The sequence below is a fragment of the Garra rufa genome, chromosome 1 (assembly GCF_049309525.1).
Source record: "Garra rufa chromosome 1, GarRuf1.0, whole genome shotgun sequence".
NCBI lineage: Eukaryota > Metazoa > Chordata > Actinopteri > Cypriniformes > Cyprinidae > Garra > Garra rufa.
This window is the reverse complement of record NC_133361.1, coordinates 73,075,169-73,087,617: the sequence shown is the minus strand read 5'-3', so window position 1 is coordinate 73,087,617 and position 12,449 is coordinate 73,075,169. Positions and strand designations below refer to the sequence as shown.

The 12,449-nt window shown below is 47.5% G+C and overlaps 1 pseudogene; it reads right to left on the bottom strand.

Moving 5' to 3' along the window:
* LOC141319798 (GTPase IMAP family member 9-like) overlaps positions 1–3,894 on the bottom strand; it is a 33,957-nt pseudogene extending 30,063 nt beyond the window's left edge.
* Between the last annotated feature and the right edge of the window lie 8,555 nt (positions 3,895–12,449).

Sequence of the window (12,449 nt, the reverse complement as noted above, 5' to 3'; positions counted from 1 at the left end):
TTTGTCTCTTATTCGATCGGCGCACGCCAGCAGAGAAGAACAGCAGCAGGAACGTGAAGTCTTTGAAGATTCTTCTTCTGGAGAAGGGAAGGCTTGAGCATGAAGGCTCTGAAAGCGAAAGTCTGTTTGAGTGATGCGCGCCGCCATCTTATATACCCGTATGTACGGGGGAGTGGCCGACGCGCACGTCCACTCGCCAATTTGCAATTGGCCTTTTTATATAAGGCTCAGAGATGATCGGTCTCTCAGGCGAGATCCCATGTAACGTCGAAGTGATTCGACTGAAGGGGAACCCATTTTTAATAAGTAGAAAAAATCAATGATCAGTTCTTATTCAGGACGTCCCATACTATATGCACACCTCATATGAAACCATTTTACTGTAGCATTTTTGAGATATGGATCATTATTACACTTTAGAGGGGTATAAAAAACCCATTTCTAATAAGTAGAAAAAAACAATGATCAGTTCTTATTCAGGACATCCCATATTATATGCACACCTCATATGAAACCATTTTACTGTAGCATTTTTGAGATATGGATCATTATTACACTTTAGAGGGGTATAAAAAACCCATTTCTAATAAGTAGAAAAAAACAATGATCAGTTCTTATTCAGGACATCCCATAATATATGCATACCTTATATGAAACCATTTTACTGTAGCATTTTTGAGATATGGGTCATTGTAACACTTTAGAGGGGTTTATTGACCCCATTTCTAAAAAGTAGAAAAAAAACAATGATCAGTTCTTATTCAGGACGTCCCATACTATACAAACCAAATATGAAAGTATTTTACTGCAGCGTGTTTGAGATACGGGACATTATTACACTTTAGAGGGGTAAAAAGTCTATGGGGAACGACCACGCTCTGATATACCTGTAAACTGTTCAATAGAAGGGCTTGACATCATAGGCTGGTGACGAAAGCAGTCAGGATGCAATAAAAGCATGTGCGAGAGAAAAACAGCGTTATTTTCGGAGACTGACACGAGCGCTAGCAGGGATGCAGGAAGTATTGTTCGAGATGCATAGTCTCCATCCAAAAACGATATGGGGAACGAGATGCACATGTCTCCAGAATTCCAAATCCCTGCCTAGGATTAGCTAGGACAAGAGAATAAAGGCGCCAAGAGTGGCATGGAGGTCTAGGTCATAGAACCTGATGAAGGTGAGGGGCAAGGACCATCTCGCTGCGTTGCAGATGTCCTGAATTGGGACACCCGAAAGAGCAGTTTTGTAAGCAGCCATAGCGCAAGTAGAGTGAGCCTTGACCCCCAAAGGTAAGGGGAGACCAGAGGACTCATAAACAGCATCTATAATCCATCTGCTCAGAGTTTGTTTGGAAGCCGGCAAACTCTCTCTTGGGTTTACCGTAACATACTAGCCACTGGTCCGACCTACGCCCAAGGGCAGCTCTGTGGACATAGGTGTCCAGTGCTCGGACTGGGCACATTAAGCTTCTGCTGGTCTGGATCTGTAAAGGGAGGAGGACAGAATGCCTGAAGCATGACGGGCTGTGGTGTAGAGGTAGAGACTTTGGGTACATATCCTGCTCTAGGGTAAAGAAAAAATTAGGCCATACTAGGCGCAATGTCAAGATAGGAAGGGGCCACGGAAAGGGCCTGCAGGTCCCCCACTCTCTTTAGGTAAGACAAGGCTAAGGAGACCTCAGCCTCGGCACACCACTGAGAAAGTGTGTAACCAGGGGATTTTTGCCCACTTAGAAGCCACCAAGAGGGGTGTGGTAGGCCAGGATTGCCGCCACGAGCAGCTTCAAAGTGGAGTGGGATATCCCTGTGAACAAAATGAGCCTGCATGAAGTCCACTGTACAACTGTACTGACTGTAGTGGGCCTAACTTGGGGTCTGCACACCATGAAGAGAAGAGACTCCACCTCAGGGTGTACACTTTTCTCAGGGAGCTCTGGACTGGAGGATGGTCTCAACAGCCCAAGTTGAGAGACCACACACTATGAGTCTTCCCACATTTTTTACAGCTCCAGGCGGGGGTGGAGAATGGTGCCCCCATCTGTTAGAGGAGATCCCTCCTGACAGGAATCTCCCATGGAGAGCCGCCGAGAAGGGAAATCAGGTCAGAGAATCAAACTTGGCCCGGGCCAGTACGGGGCTACTAGGAGTAGATGTTCCCCATCTGGGCAAACTCTCTCCAGAACTCCTGTGTACCAGAGTACCAGAGGGGACATTGCGATGTCTCCCGAGTTCCAAAGAGGTTCACCTGAGCTTGGTCAAAAAACACTCTCCAAATTTGCTTCACCACCTTAGGGTGAAGCATCCATTCCCCGTGCCTCAGCCCCTGCCTCAACAGGATGTCTGCTCCCAAATTGAGATGCCCAGGAATGTGTATTGCTTTCAGCTAAAACGAGTTTGTCCAGGGACCACACAAGTATCTGCTGCGCCAGCTTGTTCAAGGGGCGTGAACTTAGACCTCCCTGGTGGTTGATGTAGTAGACCACTGCTGTGTTGTCAGTGCGCACCAACACATGGCAATCTCTTAGGTCCGGGACGAAGTGTCTCACTGATTGAAACATGGCCAGCATCTCTAGACAATTGATAGGCCATGCGAGATGGCAACCACTTCACAGACCACGGGCTGACCAGCCACTCATGACCGTTCACCAACCGGTGAGGGACGCATCTGTCTCTAGTGTCACACGGCGACAAGGAGCTCCCAGCACCGGGCCCTGAGACAAGAACCAAGGTTTCCTCCACATGTCTAAAGCATGTAGGCATCCCTGCGTGACCTTGATCATTGGAAGCAGGTTTCCCCTAGAGGAGAACCCCTTGGTCTTGAGCCACCACTGTAGGGGCCTCATGTGCAGCAGGCCAAAAGGTATCACATTGGACGCAGCTGCCATCAGACCCAATAGTTTTTTAAACTCTTTTACAACAAGTGACTGACCTTCTCTGACTCTCGTGACTGCAGTGAGGATCGACTCGATTCGAGCAGGTGACAGATGTGTCTGCATCATGGTCAAATCCCACATCTCACCTAGATAAGTGGTCCTCTGTAATGGAGATAGCACACTTTTCTTGGTGGGAAAGACCCCGTGGAAAGGTGGTGGTGGATCGCCTAATTGGATCTAATTTTATTTCTCTACAGTATGCAGAACCCACACAGACACGGTTGGCAGTAGTTTCCAAGCTGCTAAATAGTCTACTAAGGGAACCAGCCTCTCGAGGCTGGCCTCTGATGTTGCCTGAACTGCTAGCTTGGTATCCTGTAACCACTGACCGGCAGGATATTTCTGAACTAACTGCTCTAGGGACCCCCATAGGGATGGCGAGCCCCTTGGCTCCAATATGCAAGCAGGTGGAAAAAGTTTTTGACTCACAGGAGACCACCGTGCCCTGTAGCCCTGGCAGGGGTAGCAGACTGATCACCTGAGGGCATTGGGGGAAGATGGACACCGTGGAATGCGGTGCTATCCACTAGTCCCCAATAGGGGCTGCCCTCAGTTGTCCTGAGAAATAGTCAGGACCGCTTAGCTGTGGACTTCCTTGACTGAAGCATGACCGTCAGGTCAGGCCTCACATTAGAAGCCCCCGGCTAAGAGCGCCGCTGGTTTCTATCCCGCTGTGGAGGGGCCCAAATAGCGACGATTACTGTTTGTGCTTCGTGGTAAGAGGAGCTGGTACACGGGAGGGGCTGTTCATGCCCAGCAGCCACAGCTATGATGCGGTGAGGAAGATACCAATGAAAAGCCACCGCTTGCTTTCGTGCCTCCTGGTACCTGCTGATGACATAATCGACTGCATAGCCAAACAGGCCAGAAGGCACAAGCGGGGCATCCTGTAGGAAGATACCCTGTCGTTCTCTTTCATGTCAGATAGGGTCAACCACAGGTGCCTCTCCGCTGTCACCATTGCTGCCATAGACCGTCCAATGACACGGGAGGCATGACATATTGCCTTTCAGGAGGTATGACATATCGACCCTTTTCCAAAAGACGCGTTTTTGCACCACATACAATCAAGGGATGGGAGGGTAGGAGCCTTGGCAAAGCAGGCAGCTCAGGGAGCCATGGCAGAGCAGGCAACTGAAGAGGCCATGGTGGGCCATGGGGGAGCAGTCTTGGTCATGTAGCCCCCTAAAAAACTGAAAATTCTGGGTTCCTTGGCTGGAACAGGCTCTGGGCTGGAGGCCTCCCTAAACTGCATTTAGGAACAACACCCTGGCATTGACTCTGGATTTATGGTCTTCTCTGGCCAGACATGGAAACACCAGCGCTCCCTGTGTTTGATTCAAGCTCTGCTGCCCTCCCTGGGCCAGACGTGGGAACAACAGCCCTCCCACGTCAATAACTGAATGCTCCTTAAAAATTATACAGTAAAGCGTTTTCCTTAGAAATATGTATAGAAGATTAATTCTTTATATTTTTATGGGATATTGTAATGCCAAAAGGCAGCAGAGGGAGCCCTCACCCATGAACTGATTGTTGCTGCTCCCTCTGCTGCCTCGTTGGTTACTTCCTGTTTGGTGGCCATAAAACGAAGCCATTACCAAACAGAGAGTGCAAAGCATTGTTCTGCTGTGTGGAATCTACTCAACATTTTTCAGATTTCCTTGCCTTGTTTTTGTTATTTTCACAACTTGGTTTCTTGTCATAGTTTTGCCATGGTTTTGTTTTGTTTGCCTTGTTTCTTTGCCTTGTTTATTGGTTACTATTTGGACTGCCCTCTCTGGTCTTGACGTCACCGACCAGGAAGCTTAAAAGCACGTCCGGATAGAACAGCGTCAGCTTTCTGTTTTCAGCAAGCACTCTGTGTGCATGTCACTTTCCATTTTTCGTGCCAGTTTGCACAACTTTCTTTTTGAGAGTGATTGTTTGTCTGTCTGTCAAAATGTCTAAGAAGGTTGAAAATAAGCAGCAACATTACAAGCGGTGTGTCCCTCCTTGCTCTCGTTTCATCACAGGTGAGGATACACACAGCTTGTGTGTTGTCTGCATGGGAGTGGAGCATGCGGCATCAGCCCTCAAGGGGGCTGGTTGCCCGCATTGTGAGCGCATGCCTTTGTGTTTGCTCCGCTCCCGTAAGGCTCTCTTTGCACTCGTGGGGATCGCAATTGGATCTGGCTGAGGGTATGGAGACGGGCGAGTCCCTATCTTCTGCCTCACCAGCCAGATCCGCTGCCCGCTCTCTGGGATCGGAAGCCCGCTCAGCGGATTCTTACCCCCGGAGATAGGACGCGGTGCTCCTTCTATCCACCTCCGAGGAGGTGGATGTGGAGGGCGTCGATGAGGATTCACCCCCTCATTCTCCCCAGTATGAGGAGCTGCTGGAGGTGGTCACTCGCGCCGTGGCTACTCTAAATCTGGAGTGGCCGGCCGAGAGACAGGCCGAACTGCAGAGAAGCAAATTGGATGAGCGCTTTCTGCGGTCTCGGCCACCACCTCCATGCCCGAGTCTTCCGTTTTTCCCTGACCTCCACACCGAGGTGTCGAGGTCATGGGGAAAACCTTTCTCTGCGCGTCTCTTCAGCCTGTCTGCCGCTCATTACACCAACGTGGCGGGTTTTCAGAGCTCGCATACAAAGCGATGCCCCGGGTGGAACAGATGCTTGCGAGCTATCTGTCCCCCGGTGCGGCATCGTCTTTGAAGACTCCGACCTTGCCCTCCAGACCGCTTAAGACCACGTTGGCTCTGTTGGGCAAGGGGTATGCGGCAGCAGATCAGGCTGGTGCGTGCCTCCACACTAGTGGTGTGTTGCAGGCTTACCAAGCCGACCTGCTCAAGGAGCTAATTGAAGGCGAGGGGGCATGGCCTGATGACATCGCCGAGCTCCGTAGAACCGCTGATTTGTCTCTCCGCGCCACCAATGAGACCGCCCGTGCCATCGGCAGGTCTATGGTAGCTGTGGTGGCTGCGGAGAGGCACCTGTGGCTGACCCTGTCCAGCATCAAAGAAAAGGACAGGGTCTTCCACATGGACGCCCCGCTCGTGCCTTCGGGTCTGTTCATTGGCGCTGTCGATACAATCGTCGACAGACACCAGGAGGCGCGACTACAAGCAGCGGCGTTTCAGCGGTTCCTCCCTCGCCTTGCTCCAGCTCAGGGGGCTGCTGATGTTCAGCAGCCCTCACCGCAATCTAGCTCCTCATACAGGAAGGCCCAAAAGCAGAGCGTCGCCTCTCATGCTCCCCCCAGTGGTAAGGACTGAGGGCCACGTCGACGCTCTAGTAGTCTTCTAAGCCCAAGACTGACCTGAGGGTGGTCTTGCAGGCTAAGAAGAGTTCGGCCAAAAAGCCCTGACCATTATGGAGGGCCGATGGGGACAGTCCCCTCTGGGGAAGAGCGGTTAACACCTCATAATATGGTGCCCATATCTCCTCAGTGTCCCCAGGGGATCGCTTTGCCAACCCTGCCACCTCTGGTGCTTCAGGGCGCAGCGGTCCCCAGCGAGCATACCTCTCAGTCACCGCCCGACATCTGCTAACTGGGTGTGTTCCTGCCGGTCTGCTGCTTCAGGACCCCGAGTTAACTGTTCCTCTAACACCAGAGGTCAGCCTCGAGAGGCTGATTCCCTTAGTAGACTTTCTGGCAGCGTGGAAACTGCCGAATGTCTCTCATTGGGTCCTGCAGACTGTAGAAAAGGGCTACCCTATTCAGTTCGGTGCCCCTCCTACGCGCTTCAGCTAAGTTTTTCCCACACTTGTGGGTCACGAGCAGGCTCTGGTTAAGGAACAAGAAGTAAACACCCTCCTGAGGAAGGAGGCCATCGAGGTGGTCCCTCCTCTCGAGCGAGATGCCGGGTTCTACAGCCGGTACTTCATTGTTCCCAAGAAGGATGGGGGCCTCAGGCCAATCTTAGATCTACGCTTGCTGAACCGTACAGTCATGCGCCTCAAGTTCAGTATGCTTACGGTCAAGCAGGTTGTGTCTCAAATCAGGTCCGAGGACTGGTTTGTGACAATAGATCTGAAGGACGAATATTTTCACAAATCCATCCTTCCCGAACACAGGAAGTTCTTGAGGTTTGCTTTCAGGGGTGAAGCATACCAATATCGGGTTCTTCCTTTCGGCCTTGCACTCTCACCCCGCACTTTCACGAAGTGTGTGGATGCAGCTCTGGCTCCTCTGAGACTCCAGGGCATCCGCATACTCAACTACATCGACGACTGGCTGATTTTGGCCCAGTCCGATCAGATGGCGGTTCAACATTGAGATGTTGTTCTGTCACACATGAAAGTGCTGGGGTTAAGACTAAACGCCAAGAAGAGTGTGATTTCTCCATTACAGAGAACCACTTATCTAGGCGTGGTGTGGGATTCCTCCACGATGCAGGCACGTTTTTCTCCTGCTCGTGTCGAGTCAATCCTCACAGAAGTCGCGAAAGTCATAGAAGGCCGGTCACTCACTGTAAAGCGGTTCCAGAAACTGCTGGGTCTGATGGCAGCTGCGTCTAACATAATTCCTTTTGGCCTGCTGTACATGAGACCCCTTCAGTGGTGGCTCAAAACCAAGGGGTTCTCCCCGAGGGGAAACCGGCTTTGCATGATCAAGGTCACATGGCTATGCTTTCGTGCCTTAGACATGTGGAGGAAACCTTGGTTTCTGAATCAGGGCCCGGTGTTGGGAGCTCCTTGCCGCCGTGTCACGTTTGCGATGGATGCATCCCTCACTGGCTGGGGAGCGGTCATGAGTGGCCGCTCGGCCCGTGGTCTGTGGAGGGGCCATCATCTCACTTCGCACATCAATTGCCTGGAGATGTTGGCCGTGTTTCAGGCTCTGTTACACTTTCTCCCAGACCTAAGAGATCACCATGTGTTGGTGCACACTGACAACACAGCGGTGGTCTCTTACATCAACCACCAAGGAGGTCTGCGTTTGCGCCCCTTGTAAAAGCGGTCGCACCAGATACTGTAGAAAATACTTTTTCTAAATGCTTTTAAATTTGTGTTTTGGTTGTTCTGTGCTTATGAGAAGACAGAAATGTTCTATGCTTATGAAAAGACAAAGTGTACACTATGTAACAGAATCTGTTTAGTAAAATGTGTGTGTGTAGTTGCGAACTCTCTACATTTATGACATTTCTGAGAAACCTTTGTTTACAGGCACGTAGGAGAAAAGAAGCCCTGCAAAAGTAGTAGCAATTTGAAGGTCACTTTAGACTAGACTTTTGATCACTCTAAGAAGAAGAATGGGATGGGGCTGTATTTTATTTTCTGTGCAGGAGTGGTTGGGGACAACAGGCCCTGATTGGAGGAGAAAGCTGAAAGATATCAGGAGGAGAGACCTGCAGATCAAGAATATAAATACTTGCATTTAGTTTTGTGAGACATTCCTGGACTGCCCAGAATGTCAGATTTGATATTGGCTGTTCTGAAATCCTGAGCTCAGAAGAAGCTGATCTGATTCTACATTAAACTTTGCATTATTTTTACTTACTTTAACTGTTGTAAGCGTCTATTCATTGGCGAATCCAAGAGCACGGGGAGGAAAAGGCATTTTCCTTCAATACTTGTGTGGTCCCCGGGGAAACTCATCTCGCTGAGAGCAGTTCACATCCCTGGGCATCTCAATGTGGGAGCAGACGTCCTTTCGAGGCAGGGGCCGAGGCCCGGTGAATGGATGCTTCACCCCTTAGTGGTGAAGCAGATCTGGAGAATCTTTGGCCAGGCTCAGGTGGACCTCTTCGCAACTCACAAGAATGCGCAATGTCCCCTCTGGTTCTCTCTGAGTCATCCAGCTCCCTTGGGGCTGGATGCCATGGTACAGACATGGCCGAGGCTACATCTGTACGCTTTTTCCCCGATCGCTCTGTCCCGGGAGTTCTGGCGAGAGTGCGCCGGGACGGGGTTCGACTTCTTTTAGTTGCCCCGTACTGGCCGGGTCGAGTTTGGTTCTCAGACCTGATTTTCCTCCTAGACGGCTCCCTCTGGGGGATTCCTGTCAGGACGGATCTCCTCTCACAGGCGGGAGGCGACATCATTCACCCCCGCCCGGAGCTATGGAAACTATGGGTTTGGACCCTGAGGGGGCACAACTTGTAGCTTCCGGTCTCCCAACTGAGGTTGTTGAGACCATCCTCCAGTCCAGAGCTCCCTCCATGAGGAAACTGTATGCCCTGAACTGGAGACTCTTCACTTCATGGTGCGGAGACCGCCAGTTTGACCCAGTTAACTGCCCAGTTGGTACAGTACTGGAGTTCTTACAGGGCCATCTCTCCACCTGGTTGACCCACTCCACCTTGAAGGTCTACGTGGCAGCCATTTCTGCTTACCACGCCGCTCTTGGTGGCTCCTCAGTGGGCAGAAACCCCCTGGTTACACATTTCCTCCGCGGTGCACTGAGGTTGAGGCCTAATATTCGCTAGGTTCTATGGCCTAGATCTCCGAGCCTCTCCTGGCTCCTTCGTTCTCTCGCCCTAATTGGCAGGGACACTTCTCCAGTATGGCGGCGTGGGCATTCTCGTTCCCAAAGCGTTTCGACGCAGCTCGAAGTTACCTGGAAGGGAACGTCTCAGGTTACGTATGTAACCCTAGTTCCCTGAAGGGAATGAGACGCTGCGTCTCGAGGCTATACTTCCGGCATTCCCTGCAGCGCTTGCTACTTCCAGAAGCTGATGCTGTTCTATCCGCACTTGCTTTTAAGCTTCCTGGTCGGTGACATCATCACGCCGGTGACGTCCCACGATTCCATTGGACTGATTGCACACATGATTCAGAGCGTGGTCACGCTGGAGGCGTTCCCAAAGCATTTCGACGCAGCGCCTCGTTCCTTTCAGGGAACTAGGGTTACATACATAACCTGAGACGTTTTTTTCTACTTATTAGAAATGGAGTCTACATACCCTGCTAAAATGTATTAATGTCCCATATCTCCAAAATGGTACAGTAAAATGGTTTCATATGAGGTGTGCATATAGTATGGGACGTCCTGAATAAGAACTGATCATTGTTTTTTTCTACTTATTATAAATGGGGTTTTTATACCCCTCTAAATTGTTATAATGATTCATATCTCAAAAATGCTACAGTAAAATGGTTTCATATGAGGTGTGCATATAATATGGGACGTCCTGAATGAGAACTGATCATTGTTTTTTTCTACTTATTAGAAATGTGGTCAATACACCCCTCTAAAGTGTAATAATGACCCATATCTCAAAACTGCTACAGTAAAATGGTTTCATATGAGGTGTGCATATAATATGGGACGTCCTGAATGAGAACTGATCATTGTTTTTTTCTACTTATTAGAAATGGGGTCAATAAACCCCTCTAAAGTGTAATAATGTCCCATATCTCAAAAATGCTACAGTAAAATGGTTTCATATGACGTGTGCATATAATATGGGACGTCTTGAATAAGAACTGATCATTGTTTTTTTCTACTTATTAGAAATGTTTTTTTTTATACCCCTCTAAAGTGTAATAATGACCCATATCTCAAAAATGCTACAGTAAAATTGTTTCATATGAGGTGTGCATATAGTATGGGACGTCCTGAATAAGAACTGATCATTGTTTTTTTCTACTTATTAGAAATGGGGTCAATAAACCCCTCTAAAGTGTAATAATGGGCCATATCTCAAAAATGCTACAGTAAAATGGTTTCATATGAGGTGTGCATATAGTATGGGACGTCCTGAATAAGAACTGATCATTGTTTTTTTCTACTTATTAGAAATGGGGTCAATAAACCCCTCTAAAGTGTAATAATGGGCCATATCTCAAAAATGCTACAGTAAAATGGTTTCATATGAGGTGTGCATGTAATATGGGACGTCCTGAATAAGAACTGATCATTGTTTTTTTCTACTTATTAGAAATGGGTTTTTTATACCCCTCTAAAGTGTAATAATGACCCATATCTCAAAAATGCTACAGTAAAATGGTTTCATATGAGGTGTGCATATAGTATGGGACGTCCTGAATAAGAACTGATCATTGTTTTTTTCAACTTATTAGAAATGGGTTTTTTATACCCCTCTAAAGTGTAATAATGACCCATATCTCAAAAATACTACAGTAAAATGGTTTCATATGAGGTGTGCATATAGTATGGGACGTCCTGAATGAGAACTGATCATTGTTTTTTTTTACTTATTAGAAATGGGGTCAATACACCCCTCTAAAGTGTAATAATGACCCATATCTCAAAAATGCTACAGTAAAATGGTTTCATATGAGGTGTGCATATAATATGGGACGTCCTGAATGAGAACTGATCATTGTTTTTTTCTACTTATTAGAAATGGGTTTTTTATACCCCTCTAAAGTGTAATAATGACCCATATCTCAAAAATGCTACAGTAAAATGGTTTCATATGAGATGTGCATATAGTATGGGACGTCCTGAATGAGAACTGATCATTGTTTTTTTCTACTTATTAGAAATGGGTTTTTTATACCCCTCTAAAGTGTAATAATGTCCCATATCTCAAAAATGCTACAGTAAAATGGTTTCATATAAGGTGTGCATATAGTATGGGACGTCCTGAATAAGAACTGATCATTGTTTTTTTTCTACTTATTAGAAATGGGTTTTTTATACCCCTCTAAAGTGTAATAATGACCCATATCTCAAAAATGCTACAGTAAAATGGTTTCATATGAGGTGTGCATATAGTATGGGACGTCCTGAATGAGAACTGATCATTGTTTTTTTCTACTTATTAGAAATGGGGTCAATAAACCCCTCTAACATGTAATAATGACCCACATCTCAAAAATGGTACTGTAAAATGGTTTCATATGAGATGTGCATATAGTATGGGACGTCCTGAATGAGAACTGATCATTGTTTTTTTCTACTTATTAGAAATGGGGTCAATAAACCCCTCTAACATGTAATAATGACCCACATCTCAAAAATTGTACAGTAAAATGGTTTCATATGAGGTGTGCATATAGTATGGGACGTCCTGAATAAGAACTGATCATTGTTTTTTTCTACTTATTAGAAATGGGTCAATATACCCCTCTAAAGTGTAATACTGTCCCATATCAGAAAAGAACCATCAAAGACACCAACAAATAACACGGATACTAAAGCAGAAATGCAAATAAATAAGTAAGTAAACATTCACGAGTATTTTGTAGTATTATTTCTCAGTCCTGGGCGTCTAAATGAAAAGCGCTCTGCAAGCGCGTTCTCTCTGGGCTGTTTCTGAAACTACCGTAATGACTGTAATATGCGCGCACTTTTAAAGACAATCGCGGCTGGCTTGACCGTGTTTTTCTGAACCGCGGCTGGCTTTACCGCAGTTAATAACGTCAGTAAGCCGAAGTTGACAAACTTAACGTTAGTCACAGAGCAGCATAATATCTTTTAAACGCTGCCTCTTTATAGCTAGCAAGGTAATTCTCTTCAAATGATGTTTAAGTAATGTGTGTATGAATGTCGTTTGTAACTTTATAGACGGTCCCTTCAGTGACAGACGTGACATAAACAGCGCGCTAACATGAAACACTG